General features: G+C 44.3%; 1 protein-coding gene across 1 annotated transcript in view; it reads right to left on the bottom strand.

Annotated features, from left to right (window-relative positions):
- Positions 1-16,966, bottom strand: part of IRF8 (interferon regulatory factor 8) — a 51,632-nt gene extending 34,666 nt beyond the window's left edge. Inside the window, exon 1 of the mRNA XM_086350231.1 lies at positions 16,911-16,966. The gene's annotated coding sequence lies outside the window, so the exon portion shown is untranslated. The remainder of the gene's footprint in view (positions 1-16,910) is intronic.
- Positions 16,967-21,628: the final 4,662 nt, after the last annotated feature.

Below are 21,628 nucleotides of genomic sequence, written 5' to 3'. Positions count from 1 at the left end.
CTGGAAGATATGTGCAACAAAGAATACAGAGACTTTTAGCCAGAAAGTGTAAGAATTCTGATGAAACAGGTGGGGGGGAAGTGGGGGTGGGGAGCAAGCAAACACTAAAAGAAAAATATTCAAAAGCTATAAGTAAAATATAGAATTACCATGTGACTCAGCAATTCTACTCCTAGGTGTATATTCCGCTCCTAGGTGTGACCCAGCAATTCCACTCCTAGAAATGAAAACACACGTCCATACAAGACCTTATACACAAAAGTTCACAGCAGCCATCACCCGTGATAACCAAAAAAGTAGAAACAAACAAACTAAACACCCATTACCTGGTTACTAAACCAAACGTGACACATCCTTACAGTGGACTATTACTGAATCTTGAAAGCAACATGCTAAGTAAAAGAATCAGCTACAGAGGACCACATACTATATGATTCCATCTCTATGATATCTCCAGAACGAACACATCTATAGAGACAGGAAGTGGACTGGTGGCTGGCAGGGGAGTTTGGAGGAGCGAGGGTAAGGGTTTCCTTTTATTCATGCTGTAAACTGATTGAGGTGGTGTTTGCAAAATTCTGTGAATACACTAAAAGCCACTGAATCACACATTTTAAATGGGTGAATCGTATCTCAGAAAAAATGTGAATTATATCTCAAAAAAGCTATTCTTGGGGATCCCAGGTGGCTCAGTGGTGAAGAATCTGCTAGTCAATGCAGGAGTTGCAGGAGATGTGGGTTAGATTCCTGGGTGAGGAAGATCCCCTGGAGAAGGAAATGGCAACCTACTCCAATACTCTTGCTGGGATAATCCCGTGGACAGAGGAGCGAGCCATGCAGGCTACGGTCCATGGGGTCACAAAGAGCTGGACGCAACTGACGCAACTCAGCATGCATGCACACAAAGCTATTCTTAAATATTTCTTATCTAAATGGATAATTCACAGAAGAGAAAAATCTAATACGCACTTGAAAGATGGTCATTTGCAACACTAATGAGGAAAAGGCAAGTGAAACAATGAGGCAGAAGTTCATGCTCATGCTCATCGTACCAGCAAAAATCTCAAAGACTAGCAGTGTCAAGCATGAACAAGAGAGTAGAGAAACACTGAGCTTCAGACACGCTGCTGGAGGGAAGCTGATGTCCCCTCATCAAAAAACTCTGGGGATGTCGAAAAAGGGTGAAGATGCTCACACTCTCCAAGGCAACAATCCCGCTTGCAGACAGAGACCCTGGAGACAGCCTCACACGGAAGTTCCAGAAGACACAGCAAAAGGATCTGGGGCAAAGTCTGCTACCCTGAAACGTGGGGACACAGATGTCAGTTCAGCAGTGGGCAGGTAAGCTGTGGTGTGGGAATACGGGAGAGTATGACCCCACAGGTCCCATGGCAAATCTCACAAATATAATATTGAATTAAAACCACAAGTTGCAGACTAAGCATACCCACTATCATGTCATTTATATAAAGTTTGAAAGTATGCACAACAGAACTATGTGCTGTGTATGGAATCGTACATACATGAAAATAAAATTAATCTCCTCTAAATTCGTGTGAGTTGCTCCCTCTGAGAGGGAAGAAGTAAGATGAGCTCCTGAGTGTCCAGCCAGGCTGGGCTGGATCTATTATGGTTTGTGCAATAAAAACAGGCTGGTATGGGTATCATGTCATGTGAAGATGAGTCAAATTGGAGGTGGGTGATTACTGAGTTGTTCTCTTCTATATCTTTCGAATCTTCAACATTTTTGAGAAAAAGCATAGGTATCCATTGCCATCCTAAAGGAAATCAGTCCTGAATATTCATTGGAAGGACTGATGCTGAAGCTGAAACTCCAATACTTTGGCCACCTGATGTGAAGAACTGACTCTTCAAAAGAACAGGTCTTTGAAAAGACCCTGATGCTGGGAAAGATTGAAGGTGGGAGGAGAAGGGGGCAGCAGAGGATGAGATGGTTGGATGGCATCACCGACTCAATGGACACAAGTTTGAGTGAGCTCCAGGAGATGGTGATGATCAGGGAAGCCTGGAATGCCGCAGTCCATGGGGTCGCAAGGAGTCAGACACAACTGAGCGACTGAACTGAACTGATCTATTGCTACCCTGCAATGTTCCCATGAATACATATGTGTTAATGTGGAGACCCCCAGGCAGCTCCCTGTGGTGGGTGGTGTCCAGAGAGACCAGAAGCCTGGCTGCCAAAGACGAGGTCCTGATGTGGTGGGGTGAGGGGTCGGGAGAGTGGAAATCGGGAACTCAGCAGTCAGAACAATGGATACCGGGCGCCCTGGCAGGTAGACCTCAGGAGCAGGTCTGGGAGCAACCACCAGTGGACAGCAGGGCGTCAGCTAAAAGCAGAAATCAGAAAAAGGACAAATCCAGAGATGAGCACCAGACAAAACAAGAGAGAGGCAGGCGAGAATCCGTGTGCTCACAGTGAAACACAGAGGATGAGGAGAGGGTTCTGGGCCTAGGACCACTGTTCAGAAAATGTACACACGCAGCGTATGCTGAGTAACCGGGAAGGACGGGCAAGAGGAACCACGTCTCCTCTCTCAGGAAGCCTGGGACCTCTGCCTGGGGAGGATGGGCCAGGTGCACAGATCACGGTAATTCAAAGCAAAGTGTTCATGTAGTCGGAGGGCTCTGTGTGGGGCACGAGAGACAAAGAGAGAATGCTGAAGTGAGGTGGAGGCCACCATCACCCAGCAGGACCCGATGAGGCCTTCCCAGAACAGACCCCTGCTGCATCCTCCGCTGCCTTTTGTCTGTAGAAAAACTTCAGTCAAGGCATAAATTTAATCAGAGAAGTGATAAAATGCAGGAAGAAAGGAAAACAGTCAAGCAAGATAAAAATACTTTAGCCATTAAACAAAGTTCAGTTCAGTTGCTCAGTCATGTCTGACTCTTTGCAACCCCATGAATCGCAGCACACCAGGCCTCCCTGTCCATCACCAACTCCCAGAGTTTACCCAAACTCATGTCCATCGAGTTGGTGATGCCATCCAGCCATCTCATCCTCTGTCATCCCCTTCTCCTCCTGCCCACAATCCCTCCCAGCATCAGGGTCTTTTCCAATGAGTCAGCTCTTCGCATGAGGTGGCCAAAGTACTGGAGTTTCAGCTTCAGCATCAGTCCTTCCAAAGAACACCCAGGAATGATCTCCTTTAGGATGGACTGGTTGGATCTCCTTGCAGTCTAAGGGACTCTCAAGAGTCTTCTCCAATACCACAGTTCAAAAGCATCAATTCTTCGGTGCTCAGCTTTCTCCACAGTCCAACTCTCACATCCATACATGACCACTGGAAAAACCATAACCTTGACTAGATGGACCTTTGTTGGCAAAGTAATGTCTCTGCTTTTTAATATGCTGTCTAGGTTGGTCATAACTTTCCTTCCAAGGAGTAAGCATCATTTTAATTTCATGGCTGCAATCACCATCTGCAGTGATTTTGGAGCCCAAAAAAATAAAGTCTGGGGGAGGGAAGTGGGAGGGGGATTCAGGATGGGGAACACATGTACACCCATGGCGGATTCATGCTGATGTATGGCAAAGCCAATACAATATTGTAAAGTAATTAGCCTCCAATTAAAATAAATAAATTTAAATTAAAAAAATAAATAAATTTAGCATGTGTTATTTGAAAGAAAAAATAAATAAAGTCTGACACTGTTTCCACAGTTTCCCCATCTATTTCCCATGAAGTGATGGGACCAGATGCCATGATCTTAGTTTTCTGAATGTTGAGCTTTAAGCCAACTTTTTCAGTCTCCTCTTTCACTTTCATCAAGAGGCTTTTTAGTTCCTCTTCACTTTCTGCCATAAGGGTGGTGTCATCTGCATATCTGAGGTTATTGATATTTCTCCTGGCAATCTTGATTCTTCAGGGACAACAGATAATATTCCAAGCCATGTCCTTTGAGCTGTTGAGCAGGCACTGAAACCCCCACCAGGTGGGAGAAGTCAACTGCAAGCTGCCCACAAGCACGTCAGATGGGCGGGAAGCACCTTAGATGGGTTGAGGAGCATGTCAGATGGGTTGGAAGCAGAAGGTTGATGATGCTGACGCCCCATTACCTCACCACCAGCCAATCAGAAGAGTGTCCATGAGCTGACCACGCCCTGCTCCTTGACTCTGGGTGGCACACATAGTCTTGAGGGCATTTGCCTGCTGTGGCCAGCTTTGCCTGGCAAATTTCTACTTCACCCAACTCTGTCTCTGAGATTTCATCCAGCACAGGTGAACAAAGGCCAAATCTCGGCAACAACATCAGCAAAGTTCCTCCCCAGGCTGCTTGCCCAGCTTCCTGACCATCAGTGAAGGCAGACAGCTGCCCAGCAGCATCCCACCCCAATGAACACACGCAGAAACTAAGAGGCAGCGAGGCCCCAAGAATCAACCTTGGGAGCAGAGAAGGAGGAAACCCAGATTCTCCGATGTGAAGGAAAGGGGCTTACTCCCTGAACGGAATTTACCCCTAGTCGGAATATTCAAGAAAGGCTTCCTGGGGGAAGCAGCATTTGGTGAAAAAGGCTTTTCACAGGTGGAGGAAGAGAAGACCAAAGCAGGAGAGATTCGTGCCAGGGACCCCTGGGGCGGGGGTGCAGAGACAGGGGATAGAAAGCCCAGTTTCATTCTTGGAACCAACGGTGCATCCTGCATGTAACAGCAGTGTTGTCACGAACACGCTGAGTGTGCCAGGGGACAGGTGTGACCCTGTGGGTGGTGTCCAGGTTACGGCATGGAGAGAAAGGGGCACACTGGGGAGGGGTCGGAGGCCATGCTGGGTCGACTCCTGAGCGGGTCTGGACATGGGCGAGGAGTCCCTTAGGAAGGTCCCCACAACGGATCACAGGGAGTCTCTGAGGTGTCTCCACATCAAGTCATTGATAGGATGAAAGGGCGCCTTGTGTCACTGAAAAGAGTTTTCTGTGGGCGCTGGGTCTCCCTGATCATGACCCTGGGGCTTTCCAGGGTGGCAGTTCTCCTTCCTGGACTCCCTCCTCCCACCCTTGTCTTGTCCCAAACACAACACACTCTGTGCAGAAAACATTAATTTTTCATATCCTCAATTTTTTTAATGTGATTTTAATTCTGTGTCCCTTAATAAACACTACGCAAATCCCATATTCAGAAAAAGTTTACAACTATCTGCCTCTGCAATAGCCACATGTCCCAACACCACTCCGGTCCACCTTGTGAATGTACTAAAATCCACTCAACTGCACACTTTGAAACGGTGCATTTTTATGACATGTGGAATCTAACTCAATAAAAAGAAATGAAGAGAAACTAGCGTAAAACAGCTGTCGTGGGTCTGCGAATGGAAGCGTTTCAAGCTGAGTATAACGGTCGATTTTTAGCTACTGTGCTATTTCAGAAAAATTATAAGTGAACATTCAAACTAAAATCGCCAAAATTTTATTCTACCTAAGCTGTCGAGCGACATGGTTTTCACCCAAGATTTCCCACTTCTCTCTTCTGGTTTTGACTGGAGGAAATTTAAAAATTATGTCATCCCGAGGCATTGAGGTTGCCCGTCTGCTCACTGTGTAGATATCATCAGGAAAGAAGAGAAGGGCAAACACAAGAAGCCTCGGGGCAGAGGGGGTGGTCAGGCAGCCTCGAGGGGGTGACGCTTAAGGTGGGACCTGAGAGAAGTCAGGTGGCTTCTGAAGTCGGGCGGGTGAGAGTGGTCTGGAAACGACAAGGCTCCCAGTCACCTCGGATCCAGTGGATGGGGGCTGCCAGCGTCTCAGGAGAAGTGGCAGGGAATGTGGGTGTTGAACTTGAGACTGAACTACGTGAAACCAACCACTGTCCCAGGCCCCGCGGGAGTTTCCTCCTCCCAAAAAGCATTCAGGAAGTTTCACGCCATCGGAAGGATGGGGGTTTTGACTCATGTCCACTCAGTGCTTTCCCGATTAGATAATTTGGGGGAGTTTAAAAAAAAAAAAAGGTCAGTCCTCACCATAACTTAATCCTGTTCAGAAGCTCTTTAACGAAGGGGTTCGGGTGGAAGGAGGTGGTAAACGGAATAAATTGTTATTTTCAAATCGCAAGACAAAAATGCAGACAAGCTACGGCAGCAAAAACCAGGAAACTGAAATTTTGTCAAGAAAAATTTGGAATCCTTTAGGAAGGTGGGGGTACCTCTTAGCCTTTCTTTGTGCCGGGGGCTCCCTGGTGAGTTCAATGGTGATCGCTCCAGATAGATGGCCACGTGCTAAGCCCCAGGGCCTGGGAATGTGACCTTACTGGAAAAGCGGCCTTTGCAAATAAAATTAAGTTAAGGATCTTGAGGTGAGGTCATCCTGGATTTAGGGTGTCCTTATAAAAAGAGAGGACTCGGCCACATGCAGAGGGAACCAGAGATGGGAGTGAGGCAGCCACAAGACAAAGACCACCAGGGCAGCCAGTGGCCACCAGAAAGCAAGCACAGAAAGCACAGAGTGCATTCCCCTTCACAGCCGGCCAACACCTTGACTTCAGGCTTCTGCCTCCAGAGCTGTGAAAAAACACACTTCTCAACAGAAACCTTTTAGCAATTCATTACAGCATCCACAGGAATGGTGAGGCTTAATGCGCCCCTTGTCAAGAAGGTTTCTGAAATGTGAATATAATGAAGTGCACAGGATTGGGGAAACAAAAACAAAAACAGTTGTACTGAAGTACACGCCGCTCTCTGATAACAGAAGACACCCCGGGAACCCTGATAACTGGTGACTACCATGAATCAGAAACACTTAAGAATAGCCACTTGGCCAGGGGAGGGGTCACCTGTCACTGGCAGCTGTGTATGAATTCCGCCATAAACACAGAGGGGTCCCGAGGCTTCCTCCCCAGGACATTCAGACTAAAATGCAATGCCAAGCTTCAGTGCCAATGTGAAACCCCGAACAATGGCTTTGAACAGGCATAAAGGGATACAAACCATTTCTGTCAAAAATCGTCCATTGAACTTCCTAGTGAAAGCCACTAGAGCACTGCACACCTTTACCTCTGGGAATGGGTGCACAGTTGACTCGTCAAGGGGCCCAGGTGGCCTCCAACATAGGATCTGCTCAAGTCCAGGCTGTGCCCAGAGCATGTGTGCATGGCCTGCTGTGGATCAGGGTTCCTCGCCCTGAAATGGGATCCAATATTCATAACCAGGTGGGAAAAAGGATTATGATGACCAGCTTCTCAACAAATACTGTTTTGCATTCAAAATATTCAAGATACTCTTGCCCTAAAATCACCACCGCATTCAGAAACCCCAAAAGAGCAACAGTGTCAGCATCAAATCACAGTGTCCCCTGGTCTGTGTACTCAGCAGGAAGACTGATCACCAGTTGGCTGTGGTCAAACCCTTGGGAAGATGGTTAGCTTGGAGAAAAAGAGAGAACTCCCAGAAACAATCACCAGAATCAGCACGACATCAAACTACAGATGCCTCGGCCCCTGCAGCACTTCCCCTTCCCCTCCTCCAGGGAGCCGCAGCCTTAGAACACCCCGTATACCTTACTGTGACATCCAGACAGGTAGTGGGAGGGCCTGCCACACACTGAGCCTCACTTGTAGTAACAGGGTGAACAGAACCCAAAACTAGCCCACAAGGTTTCCTATCCCGATCCCTGGATTATGAAGGGATGAGACACCACACCCTGACTTTGTTATTTTATGGGGCAGAAGGAGTTCGGCAGGTGTAATTAAGGTTACTCATCTGTTGGCCTTGAGTGAATCGAAAGGGAGATGATCTGGGTGAGCCTAATCAAATCACACGCACCCTTAAAAGGCAGAGAATTTTCTCCAGCTGGTGGCAAAAGGGGAAGTCAAAGGGTCAAAGCATGAAGGGGCCCTGTGGAAAGCATGAGAAGGGATGTGCATGGCATCTGGGAGCAGAGACTGGTCCTGGATAACCTCCAGCAAGGAAATAGAGACCCTCAGTCCTACAGCCACAAGGACCCAAAGTCTGCCAACAAACTGGGTGAGCTTTCCCCAGCCGAGCGTCCAGATGAGAATGCAGCCCAGTTGACACCTTGGCTGCAGCCCGTGAGACCCTCAGCAGAGAACACAGTTGGGTCCCCATGAACTTCCAACCTGCAGAATCAAGATGACAAATGGGTGTTGTTGAAAGTGACTAAGTTTGTGGCAACTTGTTATCCAGCAATAGGAAACAGACACAAGTAACATTCCATCAGGAGCAGCCAGCTGCTTGACCAGCTGCTGCTGCTGCTGCTAAGTCCCTTCAGTCGTGTCCCAGAGATGGCAGCCCACCAAGGGCCCCTGTCCCTGGGACTCTCCAGGAAAGAACACTGGAGTGGGTTGCTATTTTCTTCTCCAAAACCAGCTAGAACAGCTCAATTCACATAGGGGCGATGCAGCAAGGAGTCCACATGGCACCTGTTACTGATGGTCCCATCTACTCCTTCTCCATCCAACAGGGCAGCCACCAGCCACATGTGGACACCACATATTTGAAACGTAACTGGTATACAATATACCAGATTTTGGAGACTCAGTATAAGAAAAAAGAATGTAAACTATCTCTTTAACACCTTTTATATTGATTACATGTAGCATTGATAATATTATGATTCTACTGGGATAAATGAATCTATATTATTAATGTTGCTGTTGTTTAGTCAGTAAGTCATGTCCAGCTGTTTGCAACCGCATGGACTGCAGCATGCCAGGCTTCCCCGTCCTTCACTGTTTCCCAGAGTTTGCTTAAACTTATGTCCATTGAATGGACGGTCCAGTGATGCCGTCCAGCCATCTCATCCTCTGTCGTCCCCTTCTCCTCCTGTCTTCAATCTTTCCCAGCATCAGGGTCTTTTCAAATGAGTCAGTTCTTCGCATCAGGCAGCCAAAGTATTGGAGCTTCAGCTTCAGCATCAGTCTTTCCAATGAATATTCAGGGTTGATTTCCTTTAAGATTGACTGGTTTGATCTCCTTGCTGTCCAAGGACTCTCCAGAGTCTTCTCCAACACCCCAGTTTGAAAGCATCAATTCTTCAGCACTCAGCCTTCTTTATGGTCCAACTCTAATATCCGTACATGACTACTGGAAAAACCATAGCTTTGACTAGATGGACCTTTGTTGGCAAAGTGAAGTGTCTGCTTTTTAAAACACTGTATAGGTTTGTCAGAGCTTCTTTTCAAAGGAGCAAGTATCTTTTCTTTTCATGGCTGCAGTCAAAATCCACAGTGATTTTGGAGCCCAAGAAAATAAAATCTGCCACTGTTTCCATTTTTCCCTCAGTATATGCCATGAAGTGATGGGACTGTATGCCATAGTTTTTTGAATGTTGAGTTTTAAGCCAGCTTTTTCATTCTCCTCTTTCACCTTCATCAAGAGGCACTTTAGTTCCTCTTCACTTTTCTGCCATTAGAGTAGCATCATCTGCTTATCCAAGATTGTTGATATTTCTCTGAGCAATCTTGATTCCAGCTTCCGAATTATCCAACCTAGCATTTTGCATCATGTACTCTGCATATAAGTTAAATAAGCAGGGTGACAATATACAGCCTTGATGTTATATGAACATTGATTTCACCTATTTCTTTTTAGTTTTTAAATGTGACTTCTAGAAAATGTTAAATTAGGCCTATGGGCCACCTCATATTTCCACTGGACAGAGCTGATCTAGGTATTATCTCCTGTAATTTTCCTAGCTCCCTGTGGGGTGGGTGCTACCCAGTGGTCCAGAGGAGAAAACTGAGACTTTACAGAGTAAATTGATCAACATCACAGGGTGAGGGAGTGAACCAGAGATGGGAATCAGGTTCGCCAGAGCCCAAATCCCACTCTCTCCCAGGTTGGCAGATGACCCTCTCAAATGACTGCAAAGGCCTGCATTCTCAACAGAGGCTGCTTGTGCCTTAAATCAAACAAATGGCTGCAGATGGGGACAAAGCCACAAGCAGATCAGCTTAAGGAAGTATTTTGGGGTGGGGGGAGACTTTTCACCACCCTTCAAATTTTACTCTAAGAACTCACTCTGATAAGCCCAAGGAAAAAGATCTTAGAAATGAGAAATGAAGCAGTCATTAGGGAAATTTGGGGGTTCTTGGTCTCCTTTTCTGTGATATCCAAGGACATGTTATAAGAAAAAAAAGGTTTAGGGAATTCCCTGGTGATCTAGTAATTAGGACTCCACAATTTCACTGCCAAGGGCACACGTTTGATCCTTAGTCGGGGAACTAAGATCCCACAAGCTGAGCAGCACAGCCAAAAACAATTTTTTAAATTAAAAACAAAAGGTAAGAAGGGTTATTAAATGTCCATTGCCAGATGAATAGATAATGAAGATGTAGTGCATATATACAATGGAATACTACTCAGCAATTAAAAAAAGAATGGAATAATGCCATTTGCAGCATGGATGCAACTAGAGATTATCATACTAAGTGAAGTAAGACAGAAAGACAAATATCATCTGATATCACTTTTACGTGGAATCTAAAATATGGCACAAACGAGCCTATCTACAAAAGAGAAACAGACTCACAGACATAAGAGAACAGACTTGTGGTTTTCAAAGGGGAGGGAGGTAGGAGACAGAAGGACTCGTAGTTTGGGACTAGCAAATACAAGCTATTATATTGATATATAGGATGGATAAACAACAAGCTCCTACTATAGAGCACTGCTGCTGCTGCTGCTGCTAAGTCGCCTCAGTCGTGTCCGACTCTGTGCGACCCCACAGACCAGAATGGAAAAGAATGTATACGTATAACTGAATCGCTTTGCTGTACAGCAGAAGCTAACACAGCACAGTAAATCAACCATTGTGGGTGTGTTAGTTGCTCAGTCTTGTCCAACTCTTGTCCATGCGACCTCATGGACAGTAGCCCCCTAGATTCCTCTGTTCATGGAGTTCTCCAGGCAAGAACACTGGAGTGGGTAGCCATTTCCTTCTCCAAGGGATCTTCCCGATCCAGGGATCAAACCGGGTCTTCTGCATTGCAGGCAGATTCTTTACCACCTGACCCACCAGGGAAGCCCAAGTCAACCACACTTCAATTGCACAAAAGAAAGAAAAGAGAGGTTATGGTCCATCTTTATAAATGCCTTTCATAAGCCCTAGCATTTCAATTACTAATACATGGGTAAATTGTTGGTTATTTTGATGTAAGTTCCACCCAATATCCATTCAATTACCCAAAACAAGGCTGCAGAGGAGCCAGCCCATTGGGCTCGTCCCGCTATGGACACAGTCTGGGAAAAGAACAGGCAGTGGTGGCCTGTGCCCAGCAGGACACAATCCCTCCACCTCCCTGAAGGCCAGCCCCTCAAGGGATCGGGGGCCAGGGTCACCCTTGACACCAGGAGAAACTGAGGGTTACTTTAGGAAGTGGCAGCTTACAGAGGTGGCTCAGTCCCTCATAATCACTCACTGTTTATCTGTTTTCAGTCTATCTGTTGATCTTAGTAATATTTTACGCTGCTAGTGTCCCATCAATTCATATTCAATTTGCACTCCTTCCTAGCAAATGTTGATCACTTACAATTCAGTGATCATTGTATCAAGGATGCTGAGCTATAAATTCCTTTCTTAGAAAAGCTGTTACTGTAATTGCCATGCCTATCATCAAGGACTCAAAGATCTGCCAGGCATGCCACCTCCCAGGAGGCCTCCTGGAATTGTTCTTGGGGTGGAGGTCGGGAGAGGTGGGATGCTATTGGTAGGGGGATCTCCAGGGTCATGTTTTGAAATTTGCTGTAGACTTGTTTTTGCTAATAACATGTGATACTCTTGGTTACTTCTCAAAAACTCTTGCTTCAAAGATGCTGACCTTGCTCACATGGACTGTGGCTCCAGCAAGGAACTAGGGTCCTTCCTGCACATCCCAGGATAGGCTGAGCATGACCCGGGAGACTGTGCTTCCTTCTGAGTCACACGACCACATGGGGTGACTGTGGGTCGGGAAAGACAAACACCCAACTCAAGCCCCAAGAGCTCCACAAGCTGATCATCATTTACATTGGAGATGAATTGAAATTCTTTGTTTACAAAATTATGGCTCTGCCCTTGAGCCTTTGGATATTTTAATTTTTATCAAGGGTTTTAACCTGCTGGCATATGGGCTAACTTTGGGTGCATTAACCTGAGTCTATCCTCTGCTTAGAATTAGAAGGAGATGCTGGAATCCCCTAGATCCCCTCCTTCCCGCAGTGGTCCACTGATTACCTGATTTGTACACATATATTCCTAGCAGCAAGATTCCTAGTAACCAAAAGGCTGAAACAACCCAAATGTTCACTGACAGACAAAGGAATAAACAAACGCAGCCGGTCCATACAACTATTAGTCTTAAAAAGGAAGGAAATGCTGATACACGCTACATCATGGATGGCCCATAAGGACACTGTGCTAAATGAAAGGAACCAGACACAGAAGGACACATACTGTGGGATTTTGCTTACATGAGGTATAATCAATAGGCAAATGTATAGGGACCGAAAGCAGGGCCTGGGGGAGGAAGTAGGAGGAGTCGGTGTTTAATAGGGAGCGTTTCAGTTTGGGAAGATGAGAAAGTCCTGGAGGTAGATGGTGGTGATGGTTGTACAACAATGTAAATGCACTTGATGCCACTCAACTGCATGCATAAAAGTAGCTAAAATGATACGCTTTATGTTATGTATATTTTACTACAATTTTTAAAATTTTAATACTTCAGCAACAGGAAAACAGATCAGATGTTATCTTCAACCGATAAATATTAACCTCATGAGAATGAAAACTTTCCAATTCTGAAATACTGAATCAGTAGCTAGCCAGGGAATGCAGCATTGTGGGGAAAAAAAAATGAAATTGCTATTAACTTGAGTAGGAGAAAAACATGGGATATAAATACATATTTTGGATGTAAAAATATATTTTAAAATATGTGTAAAATTTTTTGAGGAGTTGAAAGAGAATATAAAGGTCAATTTCCATGTGAGTCTGTAAATTGCTTGTTTTCACTTTCTAGTTCTTTTGTTTGCCTGTTCTTCACTATGGATCTCACTTAGGGCTGCTGCTGCTAAGTCATTCAGTCGTGTCTGACTCTGTGTGACCCCAGAGATGGTAGCCCACCAGGCTCCCCCGTCCCTGGGATTCTTCAGGCAAGAACACTGGAGTGGGTTGCCATTTCCTTCTCCAATGCATGAAAGTGAAAAGTGAAAGTGAAGTCGCTCAGTCGTGTCTGACTCCTAGCGACCCCATGGACTGCAGCCCACCAGGCTCCTCCGTCCATGGGATTTTCCAGGCAAGAGTACTGGAGTGGGGTGCCATTTCCTTCTCCAGGGCATGAAAAGAGAAAAGTGAAAGTGAAGTCGCTCAGTCGTGCCCAGCTCTTAGTGACCCCATGGACTGCAGCCTACCAGGCTCCTCCATCCATGGGATTTTCCAGGCAAGAGTACTGGAGTGGGGTGCTATTACCTCTCCTTAGGGCAGTCCCCTACTAAAATGGTTTTATTTTTTTATAAAGATACTTCTAGGAAATGTCCACACTGTAGAAAAGCATAGGAAAAAAATTAAAATTCCCCCAAGTTAAATCACAAATCCCTAGCTATTCTAAGGGTTGGAGGTAGGTATTAGTTGGATAGATTAGTAGGATAGACAAATGATTGATAGATGGGTGGATAAATAGATAGATAATGGATAGATGATGGAGTGATGATGATAAACAGATAAAATTTACATAAATAGAATCATTATATTTATTTTCTCAGAAAAACACTGTATAGATCATTCCATGTTAAGGTATATATACCTATCTTCAGAATATATGATGATAAAATTCACCAAGAAGATGAAACAATCTAAATGTGTAGGCACCTAGCAACAGAGAATCAAAATAAGTGAAAAAATAAATTGAAACGAAGGGAGAAATAGTCAGATTCTAAAATCATGCTTTTAGGGAATTCCCTGGCAGTCCAGGGGTTAGGACTTGGCATTCTCCCTGCCAGAGCCCAGGTTCGCCAATTCCTGTTTGGGGAACTAAGATCACAAAAGCTGTGTGGCACAACAAAAATAAATAAATTATACTTGGAGACAGGAATATAAAAGAGCTGAACAGCACAGTAACCAACTTAACCAACACTTACAGAACAGCCCATTCAACAAAAGAAAACTCTAAAGATGGACCATGGCCTCAGCCACACAACAAACATTAACAAATCTGGAATAACTGAAATCATACAAAGTAGGTTCTCTGACCACAGTAGAATTAAACTACAAATTAATGACAAAAAAAAAAAAAACTGAGAACCCTCCCCACAGAAAAAATATGTAGAAATTAAACACACACCTAAATAATCCCTGGGTCAAAAAGTAAGTCACAAGGGAAATTATGAAATGTTTGGAATGGAATAAAAATGAAAATACAAAATATCAAAATCTGCAGGATGCCAGTAAAGCAGTGCTTAGAGGAAAGAATAGAGACATCAGAAGCTTATATTAGGAAAGAAGGTAGTTTTCAAATAAGTAATCTAAGCCTTTACCTTAAGAAATGAGGAAAAAAGAAGAAGAGCAAATTAAACCCAAACCAAGCAAAATGAGAGAAGAAATAAAGACAGGAACAAGTGTGAATTAAATTAAAAAAGAAAAACAGAAGATGAAATCAATAAAACCAAAAGTTGGTTCTTTGAAAAGATCAAGAAAATTGAGAAACCTCTAGCCAGACTGACCAAGAAAAAATTAGGAAAGACAAACATCACCAAAATAAGGAATACCATATTATCTCAGTGATATTAGACAAAGAACAAAGTAATACTATAAACAACTCTATAAGCAATTTGACAACTTGGATGGACTTGACCAATTCCTTCAAGAATACAGACTATCAAAACTCACTCAAGAAGTAGATATTCTAACCAGTTCTGTATTTAAAGAAATCGAGTTTGTATTTTTAAAAAAATCTTCCAAGAAAGAAATCCCAAGCCCTTTTCCAAACATTCAATAAAGGAATAATACAAATTCTACAGTCTTTTCCAGAAAAATAAAAGATGGGAAAATTCCCAATTCATTCTGTGCAGCCCAAACCAGAGGAATAATACACAAGAAAGGTAAACGATAGCCCAATATCCCACATGAATATAGGCACAAAAGCCCTCATTGAAATAGTAGCAAATCTCAGCCATTCATGAGCAAAACACATCAATACCAAGTCGAATCTAGTCTGGAATTCTAGGCTAGATCAACATGAGAAAATCAAGCAATTAGCAGATTAAAGAATAAAAACCACAGCAGTATCTGGATAGATACACAAAATGCATTTGACTAAATTTAACATCCACTCATGACATTAAAAAAAAAACAAAAACCTCTCTCAGCAAATTAAGAATACAGGGAAACTTCTCTAACCTGATAGAGGACATTTACAAAATGTTAAAAAAAACTGAATGCTTTCCCCCTAAATTCAGGAATAAATTTGAGCAAGTCCACCCTCTCCCTACAGAACTGAAAATGTGTCTTTCCAAAAATCTGTACACAAAACTTACAGCTTTGGCTTTGCTCATAATTTCTCAAAAACAAAAATATAGAAATCCTTCAGTGGACGATTAGATATCGAAATCGTGATGTGTTTCCAAATAGTGGTATAGTACACGGTACATTCCCACTTGACAGAATATTGTTGTTTAGCTGCTAAGTTGTGTCCAACTCCTTTGAGACCCCATGGACAGAAGTCTGCCAGGCTCCTCTGTCCATGGAATTTCCCAGGTAAGAATGTTAGAGTCGTTTGTCCAACCAGAGGTCCATGGTTGCCTTGGATTAGGGACAGAGGGGGAGTTCAGACTATAAAGGGGCAACCTGAAGATTGGGGGTGGGGGGCACACTGTCTCCTGGTCTGGGGGTGGCTGCAGAGCCTCACATAGTTATTAAAACATAAAGATTTGTATCTCAAAAAAAGTGAAACTTACTATATGCGTGCGTGTGTGCCAAGTCGCTTCAGGCATGTCTGACTCTTTGTGATTCTATGGACTGTAGCCCCCTAGGTTCCTCTGTCCTTGGGATTCTCCATGCCCTCCTCCAGGGAATCTTCCCAGCCCAGGTCTCCTGAATCTCCTGCATTGGCAGGCGGGTTCTTTACCACTAGCGCCATCTGGGAAGCCTGAAACTTAGTATATGAAAACTTTTAAATACATCTTGTAGAAGCTAGAAACACACACACACACACACGTCTATTTTCTAGCCATCCTCCCAGCTGCATTCTTACAGATAAACTTTAGATTAATTGTGGGGTTTTTTTTTTAAGCTCAAAAATAATTTGCTTTGAACTGTACTAAATTACAACTAACTCATGAGAAACGGACATATTTTCAACAGTAGATCTTTCCATCCAAGAACATCTGTATCATTTTTTACACTTTTTCACAGAGTCTTCAATCTTTTTCACTTTGGATCCTACACATTTTTATGACAATTTTCCTAGGTTTTTAATGCATTTTGTTGTTACTGTGAATGAAATCATTTTTTTACATTACGATCTCTAAATGATCATTATGGGTTTAAAAGGAAAATATAGGTTTCTGAGTAGCTATTTTATAACTGGCCACCTCAACTGACCTCCTAGTTGGTATTAATTTCAGTTATTAATTAATAAGATGACACATGTGCTTGCATCACCCACAAACAGTGGCTGCTCTTGGCCACCATGTCTATGCCTGACTTCCCTTTTCTCACTGTGATGACTAACGCTTCGAAAACAATGTCAAGTAATTCCACTTTTATTTTCTAAGTTCCACCCGCAAGGAGGAGGCCAAGCAGCTCTCCAGCCTCTTGCGCTCCGGTGTCACTTTTCTAAACTCAAAAACAAAAGAGTGGAGCCTGTATACACATCTCTGTATTGCTCACAACATTCCAGTCATTAAAAACTAATGACCTGGCAACACTGGAAGTGTTGAAGGAAGAAGGCAGGTTGTTGCTCCCTTACCGCCCCAGCCAGCCGCCGTCCGCTGTGTGCGCCCATCCTGTGTAATTGGCACTCAGTTGTCGTCAGAACATAGGAAGTGTCAGTTCAGAGGTTGAAAGCACTTCCTGGATTCTGCACGCAGACTCCTAGACCCAGCCGGGCATGTGTGCACATTCCCACCTCCCCATCAGAAACGGTGGTGAAAGAGTGGAGCGCAGAAAACATCAGAGTGGCAACTCCTCTAAGGACCACGGTGAGATGACAGGAGGGGAAGGAACCAGGCGTGGAGGCACCCAGAGGGTGACAGAGCTGGAGAGGAAGAGGGCAGCTGGCATGGCCGCGCCATCAGGCTGGACCGGCCGATCTAGAGACTGGAAAGCCTGAGAGAACTGTCCCTGCCCTGGTCACTGGCTGTCTGGGTGACATGAACAACTCCCCTTAGTAAAGAGAGCAAACTGAATTTCCAAGGACACGTTCAGCTCCGAGTTCACGTATCTGTTCCCTAGGGGAAGCGAGGCACCCGGGATGAGGGCTGGGCTGTCAGAGCGAGACGACTGAGAAGCAATCCCAGGTGTTTCCAGACCATGAGGTCATCCGTGCTTTGTGTTGGAAAGGACCGGATGGCTGACCTAACATAATTCCCCCCACTTTAGGAATCCCCTCTCGAACACCCTTGACATCCCGAGACTGATTCTGACCCTGTGTCCTTCCCAGGGATCTAAATGGCAGTTCTCAGATTCTGGTACAGGAACAATGCCAGTCTGAGACAGTCTTCATCACTGGCAGCTCAAATATCCTTTCTTTCATGAATGATAACACTGCCATATGGTAGGTAGTTTTTAAAGTACCTTATTACAAAATCAAGACATCAACTCCCCAACACACCCAGGTTTTCCTTCCAACTAGTAAATTCCATGGACAGAGGAGCCTGGTGGGCTGCAGTCCATGGGGTCGCTAAGAGTCGGACACGACTGAGCGACTTCTCTTTCACTTTTCACTTTCATGTATTGGAGAAGGAAATGGCAACCCACTTCAGTGTTCTTGCCTGGAGAATCCCAGGGACGGGGGAGCCTGGTGGGCTGCTGTCTATGGGATCGCACAGAGTCGGACACAACTGAAGGGACTTAGCAGCAGCAGCAGCAGTGTTTGAAAGAATCCACCTTCAATGTGGGAGACCTGGGTTTGATCCCTGGATTGGGAAGATGCCCTGGAGAAGGGAAAGGCTTCACTCCAGTATTCTGGCCTGGAGAATTCCAGGGGTCACAAAGAATCAGACATGATTGAGCAACTTTCACTTTCATTTTCAGTGTTTGAAACACAAGAGAGTAAGAAGCCTTCAGTTCAGTTCAGTTCAGTTGCTCAGTCGTGTCCGACTCCTTGCGACCCCATGAATCACAGCACGCCAGGCCTCCCTGTCCATCACCAACTCCCAGAATTCACTCAGACTCATGTCCATTGAGTCAGTGATGCCATCCAGCCATCTCATCCTCTGTCGTCCCCTTCTCCTCCTGCCCCCAATCCCTCCCAGCATCAGAGTCTTTTCCAATGAGTCAACTCTTCGCATGAGGTGGCCAAAGTACTGGAGTTTCAGCTTTAGCATCATTCCTTCCAAAGAAATCCCAGGGCTGATCTCCTTTAGAAGCCTTAGAGAACATCATATATGAGCAAACGTGTCATAAAAGGAGGACACCACACGAGAGCGTCTATGAGTTTCTGTGCAGATGATAAAGACAAACACAAACACATGCTTTACGGTGGAGAGGAATTCTTAAGTACATTTTCACCTTTCTGCCCCTCACACCCTGCATGGTGAGTGTCCAACACAAGATGGGAATGTGGGAACACACACATCATCTAACACACACTTGTCTACAACTGATGAACTTGCATGTTAATTACCGAGCAAAGGGACAGAAGTTTGCCTTGGTAGTCTTATGTCTGACATTTGAATAAGCAGCAAAGGTTTAAGACAGTCCTCGAAACTGGGAAACATCACCAAGGTGTGGTGAGATGGGGATCTCCTAGGTGTGAGGCAGGGCTTCTCTTGAACACTCCCCAACCTGGGAGTTGTGTACAATTAAAAAAATGCAGGAGGAGGGGAAGGTGTGTATTTCAGGTATAAGCTGTACATCTCATCCTCAAAAGACATTAGACCATAGTGACCATTTGTTCCCACTGTAACATGAGTTACGGTATTTAAATTGTGTCCAGCTAAAAATGCTTTTGACCAGAGCATACTACAAACTTGCACAAACAAACAGACTATATTCTTCACAGGCAATGGAAATATTTTAATAAAAATGTTATTGGATAAAGTATGAATAGGCTTTCATGAGAGACACTGTGCTTAAATCTTACTTTTTCTGGAAAAATCAGAACAGAGCAGACCCTAGATCCACTTAGAAGAAATAGATCCAGTTCAGTTCAGTTCAGTCGCTCAGTCGTGTCCGACTCTTTGCGACCCCATGAATCGCAGCATGCCAGGCCTCCCTATCCATCACCAACTCCCGGAGTTCACTTAAACTCATGTTCATCGAGTCGGTAATGCCATCCAGCCATCTCATCCTCTGTTGTCCCCTTCTCCTCCTGCCCCCAATCCCTCCCAGCATCAGAGTCTTTTCCAATGAGTCAACTCTTCCCATGAGGTGGCCAAAGTACTGGAGTTTCAGCTTCAGCATCAGTCCTTCCAGTGAACACCCAGGACTGACCTCCTTTAGGATGGACTGGTTGGATCTCCTTGCAGTCCAAGGAACTCTCAAGAGTCTTCTCCAACACCACAGTTCAAAAACATCAATTCTTCGGCGCTCAGCTTTCTTCACAGTTAGAAGTGGCCAATTGATTTTCTACCAGTTAAAGGTAGAAAAGTGCCAAGGCAATTCAAAAGAGAAACAATAATCTCTTTAACTGCTGGTAGTCCCAATAGCTGAACCACTGGGCACTCATATAAGAAAAAAAAAAGAACAATGACTCATATCATATGCAAAAATGAACTGAAAATAAATCTGAGATACAAATGTAAGAGCTAAAACTATAAAACTAGAAGAAAACATAAGGTCATATAAGTGACCTTGGGTTGGGCAAAGATTTCTTAAACGGGACACAAAAAAGTACAAACTAAAAAGGAAATATTTGATAAATTGGACTTAATCAAAAATTGTTAAGTTTTGCTCTTAAGTGACACTGTTAAGAAAATGAAAAGCCAAACCATAAAAAACAGTTGCAAAACATATACCTGACAAAAGACTCGTATTTAGAATATAAAGAACTCTGGCAACTCAATAATAGGAAAACAAACAACTGAGTTTTTAAAAAAACAGTCAAATAATCTCAACAGACATTTCAACAAAGAAGATAAATAGATGGCAAATAAGCAAGCGAAAACATCATTGGTCATTGGGGAAATACAAATTAAAACCACAAATTAAAGTGATACCCCTATATGCTCATTGAGTTGGTTCAGTCACTCAGTCGTGTCCAACTCCTTGTGACCCCATGAACCGCAGCAGCAAGGCCTCCCTGTCCATCACCAACTCCCAGAGTTTACCCAGACTCATGTCCATTGTGTCGGTGATGTCATCCAACCATCTCATCTTCTGTCATCCTCTTCTCCTGCCTCAATCTTTCCCAGCATCATGGTCTTTTCCAATGAGTCAGCTCTTCACATCAGGTGGCCAAAGTATTGGAGTTTCAGCTTCAGCATCAGTCCTTCCAGTGAACACCCAGGACTGATCTCCTTTAGGATGGACTGGTTGGATCTCCTTGCAGTCCAAGGGACTCTCAAGAGTCTTCTCCAACACCACAGTTCAAAAGCATCAATTCTTCAGTGCTCAGCTTTCTTTATAGTCCAACTCTCACATCCATACATGACCACTGGAAACACCATAGCCTTGACTATACGGACCTTTGTTGGCCAATTAATGCTTTTTAATATGCTGTCTAGGTTGGTCATAACTTTCCTTCCAAGGAGGAAGCGTCTTTTAATTTCATGGCTGTAGTCACCATCTGCAGTGATTTTGGAGCCAAAAAAAAAAAAAAGTCTGACACTGTTTTCCCATCTATTTGCCATGAAGTGATAGGACCAGATGCCATGATCTTCGTTTTCTGAATGTTGAGCTGTAAGCCAACTTTTTCACTCTCCTCTTTCACTTTCATCAGGAGGCTCTTTAGTTCTTCACTTTCTGCCATAATGGTGGTGTCATCTGCATATCTGAGGTTATTGATATTTCTCCCGGCAATCTTGATTCCAGCTTGTGCTTCTTCCAGTCCAGCGTTTTTCATGATGTACTCTGCATATAAGTTAAATAAGCAGGGTAACAATATAGCCTTGACGTACTCCTTTTCCTATTTGGAACCAGTCTGTTGTTCCATGTCCAGTTCTCACTGTTGCTTCCTGACCTGCATACAGATTTCTCCAGAGGCAGGCCAGGTGGTCTGGTATTTCCATCTCTTTCAGAATTTTCCACAGTTTATTGTGATCCACACAGTCAAAGTCTTTGGCGTAGTCAGTAAAGCAGAAATAGATGTTTTTCTGGAACTCTCTTGCTTTTTCGATGATCCAGTGGATGTTGGCAACTTGCTCACTGGGAGAGTTAAAATTAAAACACCAACACCACCGAGTGCTGGCGCAGCTGTGGAGCAATGGGCACTTTCTGCACTGCTGGAGGGGTGTAGAATGGTACAGCCCCTTTGGCAAACATAAACCTATCACATGACCCATAATTCCACTCATAGGTGTTTGC

Source organism: Bos grunniens, chromosome 18, assembly GCF_055505025.1.
Source record: "Bos grunniens cultivar Pamir isolate PY7600 chromosome 18, Bosgru_T2T1.0, whole genome shotgun sequence".
Classification (NCBI taxonomy): domain Eukaryota; kingdom Metazoa; phylum Chordata; class Mammalia; order Artiodactyla; family Bovidae; genus Bos; species Bos grunniens.
This window is presented reverse-complemented; position numbering and strand designations above follow the sequence as displayed.